Consider the following 12008-nt stretch of genomic DNA (forward strand, 5'->3'; position numbering starts at 1 on the left):
TCCAAGATTAACCGGATCACACATTACAACCAAAGGGCTGTTTGGCTACCTATGTCACATAATGTTTTATTATGTGACAAATATAGACATGCTCCAATTTCTGATCTAATTCACAGTGTAATGATGCTCCAGTTTCTTAAGCCATAATTCTTGTATTTGGAATCAGTCTAGTTCCCAAGAACTTCAGTTTGATGCTCTTCAAGTTCTACCTTCACTATAGGATGTGGTTTTCAAGATGAAAGTTATGACCCACCAATGGGTTTTGAAATAAATGTAGTAGGCCACAACCAGTATTTTTTTTAAATAAAGGAATAGAATAGAAAAGAAAATATCAGGATATATAACACATGGCAAGCATGATAATATGTAAAACTTTGGTTTCAAAGATAATATGTGTGTCTACTTATGTATCTATTTCACACCATACATGCTGACTACACACCTACATGTTTGTGTGTACTTGGTTGTGATAAAAATTTATTAAATGATAGTAAAAATGTGTTTGAAAAAACAAATAATTCAATCTAAAAATGAGAAAAGCATCTCAATAGACATTTCTCAAAAGAAAACATACAAATGGTTGATGAGAATATGAAAATATGTTCAACATCTCTATTAGGGAAATGTAAATCAAAATCACATGAAATATCATCCAACTCCCATTAGAATGGCTGCCATCAGAAAGACAAAACAACAACAGCAACAACAACAAAAACCAAGCGTTGGTAAGGATGTGGAGAGAAGGGAATTCTTATATTACATTTTTGGTAAGAATGTAAATTAGTACAGCCATTATAGAAAACAACATGGAGGTTTCTCAAAAACCTAAAAACATAACCACCGTATGATTCAGCAATCCCACTACTTCCCCAAATGGAAGGAAATCAATAATGGAAAAGACATCTGCATTGCCATGTTTATTCCAGCACTATTCACAATAGCCAAGGTATGGAGTCAACCTAAATGTCCATCAACAGAAGAATGAATAAAGAAAATGTGGCATGTATACACAATGGAGTACTATTCAACCATATAAAAGGAATGAAACTGGGCGGGGCATGGTGGCTCATGCCTGTAACCTCAGCACTTTAGGAAGCCGAGGTGGGAGGATCACCTGAGGTCAGGAGTTCAAGACCAGCCTGACCAACATGGAGAAACCCCATCTCTACTAAGAATACACAATTAGTCAGGCATGGTGGCGTACGCCTGTAATCCCAGCTACTCAGGAGGCTGAGGCAGGAGAATCGCTTGAACCCAGGAGGCAGAGGTTGCAGTGAGCTGAGATCGTACCATTGCACTCCAGCCTGGGCAAGAAGAGCAAAACTCCGTCTCAGAAGAAAAAAAAAAAGGAATGAAACTCTGAATCCTGTCATTTGTGACAACCTGGATGAGCTTGGAGGACATTATGTTAAGTGAAATAAACCAGGAACAGAAAATATATGTTCTCTCTCATACATGAGAGCTAAAAAAAGTTGGTCTCTTGGAAGTAGAGAGTAGACTAGTGGTTATTAGAGGCTGGGAAGCATAGTGGGAGAGGTTGGTTAACAGACACAAAATTACAGATAGATAGGGGAATAAGTTCCAAGTGTTCTATAGAACTGTAGAGTGAATATACTTAACAATAATTTATTGTATATTTTTAAAAATCTAGAAGAGAGGATTTTGAATATTACCAATACAAAGAAAAGATCAATGTTTGAGGTAATAGATACGTCAATCACCCTGATTTGGTTATTACACATTATATACATGTATTCAAATAGTGCTCTGTATCCCATAATATGTGCAATTCTTATATGTCAACTGAAAATAAAAAGAAAAACATTTGAAGGCTCGCGCTGTATGTTTTGAGCCATTCTAATGCCTGAATCACTTACAGAGAGATGCAGAGTGTGATGAAGCTAGTCTGTACTGAGAAAAGAGATGGCTAGAGCCAAAAAAAGAAAGGGACATATGGAAGCATACTCACAGTGGCTACTCAGCTCCCTACCATTGCCTCTGACGAGTTGAGGTCCCCAGGAGGTCTCCTCATACACATCGTTCTTCCGTGATTGCCTGTGAGATATCTCTTTCCTTTCTTTCCTATCTGTATACACAGCATGAGTTTCCATATGCTAAATGGGACATAACATGATTGATTAACTAGGAGACATGTGTAGACCCTCTTATGACCCACACAGAAGTAGAGTGTGTGGGCAGAGAGAAAGGCCTGTTGCATAAGTGCCACAGCCTCTTTGTTGTGCTAAAAGTAATGGAAATGTCTAAGAAGTATTGTGATGGCCTAAGACATCATTCCCGAGTGAGAGCTAGATGGAATCACACGCCACATTTTTACGTTTACAATTTCAGTGTTCTAGCTATATACTTGAAACTATAAACAATGCTTTTGTTATAGAGATTCCTGCAGTCCCCCTGCCCCTCTTTTTTTTTTTTTTTTTTTTTTTTTGGTTAACTGAAACAAAAGTGTGTATAATGCTGTTTTTGTTAAGGTAAGGTTGCCTGGGCACACCACCCTCACATCACGGCAGGACACATTATACTAGCGCTTACAGTCATTTGGGCCAACCCAAGGGAATTGCTCTCCCTTGTAATCGTAATGACCTAAAAGTGAACAGGTAACATACCCAACATCTCAGATTCATTATTTTTAATGTATATTTTTTTGGTAGCTTTAGTATGGGGCAGTCACATCAAAGGTGCTTGTTATGACCTAAGCAATCATCCTCAATAGCTGATAACATCCAAAGAGAGAGACAACCAGACATCATGCACCTCCTGATTACAGTACCAGAAAATGCAAACTAAGTCTGCACAACCTCCGGCTCTAAGTACCAATGCCCAGGAAACACAGGAGAAAAGGAAACGTCCTAAACAATGTTATTATGGGAATGCCATTAACCAAAGCCAACATGTGGGAGACTACCAGACAAGATTTAGTTCCTTTAACAACATTAACAACACAGCAAACAGGGAAAAAGAGGATGGAGCTTTCATGCCTCAGGGATACTGAGGCAAATAAACTGTCAGTAAAGAAAAGACGGCCGGGCGCGGTGGCTCAAGCCTGTAATCCCAGCACTTTGGGAGGCCGAGACGGGCGGATCACGAGGTCAGGAGATCGAGACCATCCTGGCCGACACGGTGAAACCCCGTCTCTACTAAAAAATACAGAAAAACTAGCCGGGCGAGGTGGCGGGCGCCTGTAGTCCCAGCTACTTGGGAGGCTGAGGCAGGAGAATGGCGTGAACCCGGGAGGCGGAGCTTGCAGTGAGCTGAGATCCGGCCACTGCACTCCAGCCTGGGCGGCAAAGCGAGACTCCGTCTCAAAAAAAAAAAAAAAAAAAAAAAAAAAGACAGCAAGGTAGAAAGAGGCTATCTATAGGATAATTAGGAAAATGTAAATACTAAATGAATATCTGACAATATTACAGAATTATTAATATTGGTTTTTAGGGAGCTGTGATGATTCTTAGGGAGCTGTCATGATGCTGTCATAGTTGCTTTTAAAAAGGCCACTCTTTGTCTTTTACAGATCCACACTGAAATGTTTACTGATGAAATGCTCTCTAACATCTGGGATTTCCTTCAAAATTATCTGGGGCAGAGAGGGAGTGGGTAGGGGCAGAGGAAATAAGATAGGACGTAAGTTGAAAATACTGAAGCTGAGTGAAGGGAGTTCATTGTAATACACTCCACACTTTGGTATATGTTTGAAGATTTCCCTAATAAAAAAAATTCAGTGTCTATTTTACAGATGTATTTGTCATTTCAACAAACATATATTGAAATCATGTTGCACACTACGGATTGGAGACATATAAACAAATTAGCATTCTGGCCAGACTGTTTATCATTACTTCTTATTTCCTCTTTGTAAGATGCCACTTGTCTGGGCAAGGTAGCACATGCCTGTAATCCCAGCTCTTTGGGAGGCTGCAGTGGGACCATCACTAGAGGTCAGCACTTGGAGACCAACCTGGGCAACACAGTGAGACACCATCTCTACAAAAAGTAAAAATAAAAAAATTAGCCAGGTATGGCATCATGTGCCTATAGACCCAGCTACTCAGGAGGCTGAGGTGGGAAGATAACCTAGTCCCAGGAGTTCGAGTCTGCAGTGAGCTAAGAAGATGCCACTGCACTCCTCCCTGGGTGACAGGGCGAGACCCTGTCTCTATAAAATAAAATAAAATGCCATTTATTTTAAGACACACAATTATATTAATTGCAGCTTTTGAAGTCTCCCGAAGGTCAATGCTCACTTAGAGTGGGAGAGGGGAAAAAAAGACCACCATGTTCAAATTAAACATTGATTTTAAGACACATCCTAATTTCAGACTATCCGAACTATATATCTTGAGATCAAGGAAGAATGGTGATTCTCACTTTCTTTTGGATCTATAGTAAATATCTGGTTATAAAATCCGAGTGTATCCTAAGGGAAAATATTGTGTTCAGTGTAACTGGGGTTTTGATCCTATAGTTTTTTCTTTCTTTTTTTTTTTTTTTTCCAATGTGTCAGAATCTAGCTATCAAGTTGAAATAGGTTAATCTGAACTTATCACCAGCAGATGCATCTCAGTCATCTGGAAGAAAATGCTGTTGCAAGAAGTAACTCTGGGTATGTGCTTCAAGAATGCAGTTGTGGAAACCATGTTTGCAGCTGTTTTCAACTGTTTCCCAGGAGTCAAGGAAAATTCAAGAGTCTGAGACCAAATGGTACCTTCAGCACAGTCTTCCTTGGCACAGCTGTGGAGAACAGGGCCAGGGCTTTGAGTCAGAGGAACTGGGTTGAAACCTGCGTGTACTGGTTGCCAACCTGGTGACCTTGGATAGCCTTTTAATTCTCTGAACCTTATATTCCCCCTGGATAAAATATATCTGATGAAACCTGCTGTTGCGTGTTCTGGGATTTAAATGAGTAACACCATACCTAAAGCATTTGGTGCAGTGTTAGGACGTGTAGAAGCTTAAGTTGTTATTCTTCTTAACATTTTCCCGGAACCAGGGTGAGGCTCCCTGAGCATGTGACTCTTTAGCTCCGTCTGACGACTGGTCCCTGCAGTTAACTGATCGTTCTACAAAGCAACCATTTGCTGAATTCATTGCCAAAGAATCGATACAGGTGATATCTCAGCTCAAGCTGCTATATCAAAATACTATCGACTGAGTGGCTTAAACCACAAACATTTATTTCTTACAGCTGTGGAGGCTGGGAAGCCCAAGCTGAAAGTGCTGGCAGATCCTGTGTCTAGTGAGGGCTGTCTTCTTGCTGTATCCTCACATGGTGGAGAGAGAGGTCTCATGTTTTTCCATTTCTTTAATGAGGGCATTCATCCCGTCATGAGGGCCCCACCCTCACCCTCATCACTTAATCTAACCCGGTGACTCCCAAAGCCCCTACCTCCAAGTACCATGAGGATTAGGGTTTCTACATATGAACTGAGGGGAGGAAGACACAAACATTTAGTCTATAGCAGGTGAACTGGCTGCTTCCATCCTGGCTTGGAACTTCAGACACAGAAGCCTTGGGACTTTCTCAGGACTTTCTCCAGGTCTGACTCATGCTCAGCAAACAAGCATCTCTGTGGATCATGTGACCTTAGCCAGGGATGTTGGTGGAACTGTGTGTTGATCTAGGTACCTAGCCCATGCTAGGTGCTCATCAAGTAGCTTTAGTGAGTGACTGTGACTGAAAAGGCATCCTGGGCTGTGCTTTCACACCACCGGTGCCAATGCTGTGCATTTGTTCTTTTTCCAGGTTTTTTTTTTTTTTTTTTTGAGATGGAAAATCTTGCTTTGTCTCCCAGGCTGGAGTGCAGTGGTGCGACCCTGGCTCACTGCAACCTCCGCCTCCCAAGTTCAAGCAATTCTCCTGCCTCAGCCTCCCAAGTAGCTGGGATTATAGACGTGCACTACCTTGCCCTGCTAATTTTTGTATTTTTGGTGGAGATGGGGTTTCTCCAGGTTGGCCAGGCTGGTCTTGAACTCCCGACCTTAGGTGATCTTCCTACCTCTGCCTCCCAAAGTGCTGGGATTACAGGTGTGAGCCACCGTGCCTGGCCTCTAGGATGTTTATATGCTCTCTATGCACCATGATATTAGCGCCCTGGCAGAGCAGTCTCAGTTCCACTTCTGAGCTGGGATGAGTATTTAACTCCTTCCCCATCCCCTCCCTGATGGGAACTAGGGAGCACTACAGGGCCAGAGGCAGAAAATGGGGAGGGCTTCTCACCTGTCCTTGTCCATGAATAGCCAATGCTCTGCTGAGGACTCCAGGAACCCACTCTTCATGATCAGCCTCAATTGGCAGTGGCCATCTCCTCTGGCAGCAAGCACCAGTGGATTTCTCTTCCTGCCCACATCTGCTAGATGAGGGTGACCCCCTGGAGAGAGGCTGGGAGAAGCTAGCCAGCCTGTAACCAGTGAGCTAGTGTGTGTGCATATTGTATGCATGCTGGGGGACAGAAGAGGGTGTGGGGAAGGGCACCTTGCTTTCCCCAGGTGAAGAAGCAAGGAAATGTGTCCTTCCCAACCTTCTTTCTAGACCAGCTAATACTCCACTTCCACCCTTTGGGCAAGACATTTATCTGTCTGAGCCTGAATTCCCTCATGTATATGAAAGATGGAGAAGACCATCGTAGAAATTCATGTTTATTAGTATTCCAAGCAAAAGAGCTAAAGGTTAGTCTCTCAAATTCCTACCCCTTTGAAGACTGATGGATAAGAGTCTTTAAGTTTATTGCAGGTGATTAAGCATGTAAGGGCTAAGACAGCAGAACTTTTGCCAAAGTAGGTGCCACGGTAATTCTGCCATGACCTATGTAACAGGAAATGGGTGGATTAATAGTTGCAGACTATCTACAGATTTCCATCCTCTAAGTCTTCCAGGCAGAGGCTACAAAATAAAATACGCTTAAGAGCCAGGCAGGTAATGAGAGTGAGTGGTGCATGCCAGGGGTAAATATTAGCACTATTCCTTGCTTCCACAAAGGCACTTTCTGCACTTGCTGGTAAAACACACAGTCCTCTGGGTATATGTTTTGTTTTCTCACATTTTGTAGATTCATGAGCACAGATAAATATTTCTCCACTACTAGCAAAACACTAAAATATAGGCTCAAGTAGCAACTGTGGAAGGAGCCCTGGAGAATTGGGAAGCATATGCACTCTACCCAAAGAGGACCGAAGCTGTGCAACTCTAGCTCACCGTTAGGGGAGGGGAGTAATGTGGGCCCAGTGTAGCCAGATCCTCTACTTCTTTATTAACAGAAACTGAAAATTCAGATTTTTTAAAATGTAGAGTCTCCTGCTTTTGCTGTTTTTCTTTTTCTTCTTTTTCCCTTTTAACGGTGCACATGTATTTTTTTTAAAACTTTGTGCACACCAAATAAAACCCACCTGCCGGTGGCCTGTCAGCCTCTTACCTTCCACACAGCACACTGAATTTTGAAGGGTTCTTGCTGAATCGCTCTGAATCTGACATTCTGGGTAACCTCCTCATGCAACTGGGAGCCTTTGGAATCTTCACAACCAGGAGGGCCGTGTCTTTGACCTTGATTTAGGCCTCGTGTCTTCAGGGCATGCCAAGGGGCTGGTGCAGGCTGGACAGAGGCGTGATCTCCTTTTCTCAGCATAATTTCCTTCCTGGGGTTTTCATATCACCCTGAGGCAGGAGCTGGGGTGTTGGCTTCTTCTGAAGGTCACTTTCTGGCCTTTGCCTGGGTGGAGATTAGAGAAGAAAGGCAATCCTGGAAACCTCACCAGCTTCCCGGGAGAGATGATAGGCAAGTAGCGCTGGGCGAGCCATTGAGGCATCTGGGCCAAGTCCTTCATTTTACAGACAAACAAGCTGAGATGCAGGAAGCCACAGCATCTTATCTGGGTCCCCAGTTCATCAGCAACAGCTAAGGGGTGAGATCCCGTGTTTCCCGCCCCACCACCCAATGCTTCATCCACTGTGCTTTTTGGCCTCTGCCTCTACAAAGCACACTCAGCCCCTCCCAGCCATCTCTGGAGTTTAGTTGGGATTTGAACTGACTGAATGATGGGACTTCACTACTAAGCCTGGGGACCTAGGTAAGGCCAAAGGAAAAGTTGAGGAAGGGAGAGGAAGAATTGGAAACACTCGTTTTCCTCTGGCTGTGAGCAGAATTCACCTGAGATCCACTCGGAAAAGGGTCTGTTGCTTATTTTGTCACCAGGGTCTGGAGTCGCCCATGTCCAAAGTGCCTATCAGGTCATGAGGGACAGACCTGGCAGTGACATTTCCATGGCTCTCCACCAATTTTCACTGGCCTGTTGCTTGATTCAAACGAGCACCTTTCTCACTGCCAGCGAAGGGTCTGCTCCCCTCTGGCAGGTATCCTGACAGAAAAAACTTGGCTTAAAGAATTGTTTGTCCTGTGATTTCTGACATACGATTTGCTATTTAATCCTAAGTAGCTATTTTTTTTAATCAAAAGTTTCAGGTTTCTCCCAACAACACCCTTAAAAAAAAAAAAAAAAAAAAAAAAAACTTAAAAAATGGGGAAATGTATGGATTTAATATTTTTCTTTTCCTGCTTATGACTGGGGGAAAAAAAGTTTAACATTTGTTGAGCTCCTAGTTATATTCCACTAGGCTCTTTTATATACATTATTTTATGTAGTCTTCAAAATATTTCCAGGGCCAGGCATGGTGGCTCACACCTGTAATGCCAGCTGTTTGGGAGGCCAAGGCAGGAGGATTGCTAGAGCCCAGGAGTTTGAGGCCAGCATGGGCTACATAGTAAGACCCAGTCTCTATGTCTCTACAAAAAGGTTTTTAAAAAATTAGCCAGTATACTGGTGCATGCCTGTAGTCCCAGCTACTTGGGAGGCTGAGGCAGGAGGATTGCTTGAGTGCAGGAGATCAAGGCTGCAGTGAGTCATGATCACGCTATTGCACGCCAGCCTTGGTGACAGAGCAGTACCCTGTTTCAGGAAAAAAAAAAAAAAAATCCAGAATGTATGTATCACTATTTAAAAAAATGTCCTATGTAATAAATGAGGGGATCAAAGTTCAGAGAAAGTAAAAAATGTTCTAAATTTATATCCCCTATCTTGGAGGGACCGTGTCTGATCCTGACTGTATTCTTAGGCCTTGCATAGCGCCCAGCACAGAATAAATGCTCAACAAATAGCTTCTGATAATGTTATTTCCAGGGTAAGACAGTCAATAAATGATGAGCCTTTCATGAAAGATTAAAAAAAAACACACACACAAAAAAACCTTGTGAGATAAAGAAAAGAAAGACATTTGCATCATTACTAGTGAAATAAGAAATGACTGTGATTTGTGGACCATCACATCTTTCTTTCAAGGATTTGGCTTTATTTGACGTGGTATCTCACTTGTCTCTTTCACCAATCCTGGCAATATTCCTGACAAGTGAGAGGAAGTGAGACAAGAAATGATAGAGTAACGGCCAAGTATGCAACTCCAGGGCCAGGCATAGTCATTGTCTGCTTGGGCCCCAGCTCTTTCCTGCACCCCCGGGGTCATCAAAGCACACTTTCTCTTCAGATTCCTCTGGAGAGAGGGGTTTCTGCCTCTTACCCCATCCCCTTCACCTAGGAGAGAACGGTCATTAAACTCAGCAAGCAAGATTATCTTACCTTGGGTTTTTAGTTAATGGGGGTAGACACAAAACAACTAAGGAAATTGACTGTGGTAAGGCATTTAGACAAAGCAGGTAGAAACAACCCCTGCCCCCTAATCTGATTTCTGCACATCTGACATTTACTGTGTACTAAAATTTAGTTGAAAAGAAGCAAAATCCTAAGTCAACGTTTTGCGGAGCATTTATGTATTGCTTTTATTGCCAGAAAAAAATAACACCACACTGATACTTTTAGCTATAGCTCTAGATACAAGCTTTGCTTATATTAGCCCAACATGGTATCTTTTCATCAGAATCACAGAGTAAGTTATAGAAGTGGCTTTACAGTCACATTCTTCTAGAAGATTTCTATACTCCAACTGGAGATCTACAGACCTGTCCACTACAGGGCAATGGGAAGTTTGCATGAGACTCCTACTTACACCCCTACCACTACCCATCTTAAAAGCTTGTGTGAGACACGGAAGTCTTGATTAAATGCAGACGACAGTGTCCTGAGTTGATTTTTCTCATTTGACATTAGACTGTCTCGATTTAAGTAGCTCGGTAAGAAGTGAGACATAATTGGGTCTTGCTTTTAATTAAACATAGACATATATTTATTTATTTACTAGTACCACTGAGATACTGCTTAATTTTCATTAATGCTGTTGACTTTTTCCTCTCCTTAGAACAACATTCTTGTTAATCGTGCGGCTGCAATTAGTTGTCCTGTGTTTATCTTTCCGGTTCCACAGCTAATTCCAGTGTAGAACCAATTTATTTATAGTTTTCACTGCTCAGAACATCCTACCCACTAAAAATTCATTGATAATGCCATAACTGAGTGTCCTTTTATTTTTGGGTGGAAGGAAGCAGGGATTGGTTCGGAGGCAGAAGCAAGAGGGAGGTGTCAATAAGATCCTCTTCATTTGGTAGCATAGAATGGCAATGTTCCTAATGAAGGACACAAGCATACGCTTTCTGATATAATTACGGTGTTGAGATTGGCTCTTTGCATCACTTTCTGTTCCCTGAGAAGCAGACGACAGCCTAACAAAGAACTCTAGTATAGTTATTGCATTTCTAAACACCAAACAAACACAAACAGGGAAGCATCTTTTAATGGAATGTGACATATTGATTCACCACACATCTCTGGCCAAGTTGGGAGTCAGGAGCTAAAATGCCTACATATTAGGACAGTTTAGTTCCCTCTATATGGAAAATATATACTTCTGTAGCATTAAAGGCTTAATAGAAAACCATGCCTTCAAATGGACTCGGAGCCTTTAATCAGGCCCTCTTAAAGCAAGTTTCTGTGCTCCACTCGAAGGACTTAGGCCAGTTAGCCCTGCATGGTGTTTTATTCCTGCTTGAACTGGGCACCATCCGTGGCCATATGAGTAGGTGGAGAAGAGGTAAATAGAAGCCACTTCCAAATCACAGCATGTCACCAACTGCCTTTTCTGCGTTCCACAGCCACTCAGGAGGACTGATGGAACAAGGACTCTAATCATTTTAGAGAAGAGAGCAGGCTGATTACAGTATAAACCTAAGCCTTATCAAAACCCCCGACTGAAATACTTCCATTTGCTAAATAATGTTTACTAGGCCTCAATATTTTCAACATCCATCTTCACTCCCAAATACTTGGATTTAGTTTCTGCTGGTTATTAGCCTGAAGACAGCTCTAAGTTCCTAATCATATTCTTTCTGGTGTGATTGGAGAGCCTGCTCTTAACATATTTTCAGAGGTCTTGAGAATCTGTCACTGACATGAATAAATAAACGAATGAGCTGAGTGATGTTGGCAGGAGGCGCCGGGTCCGAAAGCCTCTTCGTGTGCTACAGGAGCGGGCGCCTTTCCTTCCACCTTCTTTGCATTCCAGGAAAGGGCAAATAGGATTACCCAATGCCAAATGTCACTTTCTGTCCTCTGCTTTCACTAAGGGAACCAGAGGGTGGCCTAACGTGAGTATTGTGCTTGGAGTGAACATGTCTGCAACTTAGCTGCACTTGTTATATTATTTTATATTCTCAGTCATTTTGTGTCCTGTTTGCTTCTTTGGCAATAATCTAGCATAGGAGAATACATATTCCAGCATATGTTATGTTCATTGTTAGACTGTGTCATGGTAAGCTTTTTCACCTTGGCTAAAGTATAATAAGAGGACAAAGACAAACAGCTTACATGTATTGAGAGCTTACATTGAGCCAGGCACCATGCTACCCACCTGACATGCTTTCTCTAATTTAATCTTCACATTTAATCTCCATTTTACAAATGAAGACATCGAGGCACAGAGAAGTCAGGTTATGTGCACCAGGTCACACAGGTGGGGAAGTGCAGGCTGGGGCACTCAGCTCTGTGCACATTGTCTCTCT

This window comes from Theropithecus gelada, chromosome 2 (assembly GCF_003255815.1).
Source record: "Theropithecus gelada isolate Dixy chromosome 2, Tgel_1.0, whole genome shotgun sequence".
NCBI lineage: Eukaryota > Metazoa > Chordata > Mammalia > Primates > Cercopithecidae > Theropithecus > Theropithecus gelada.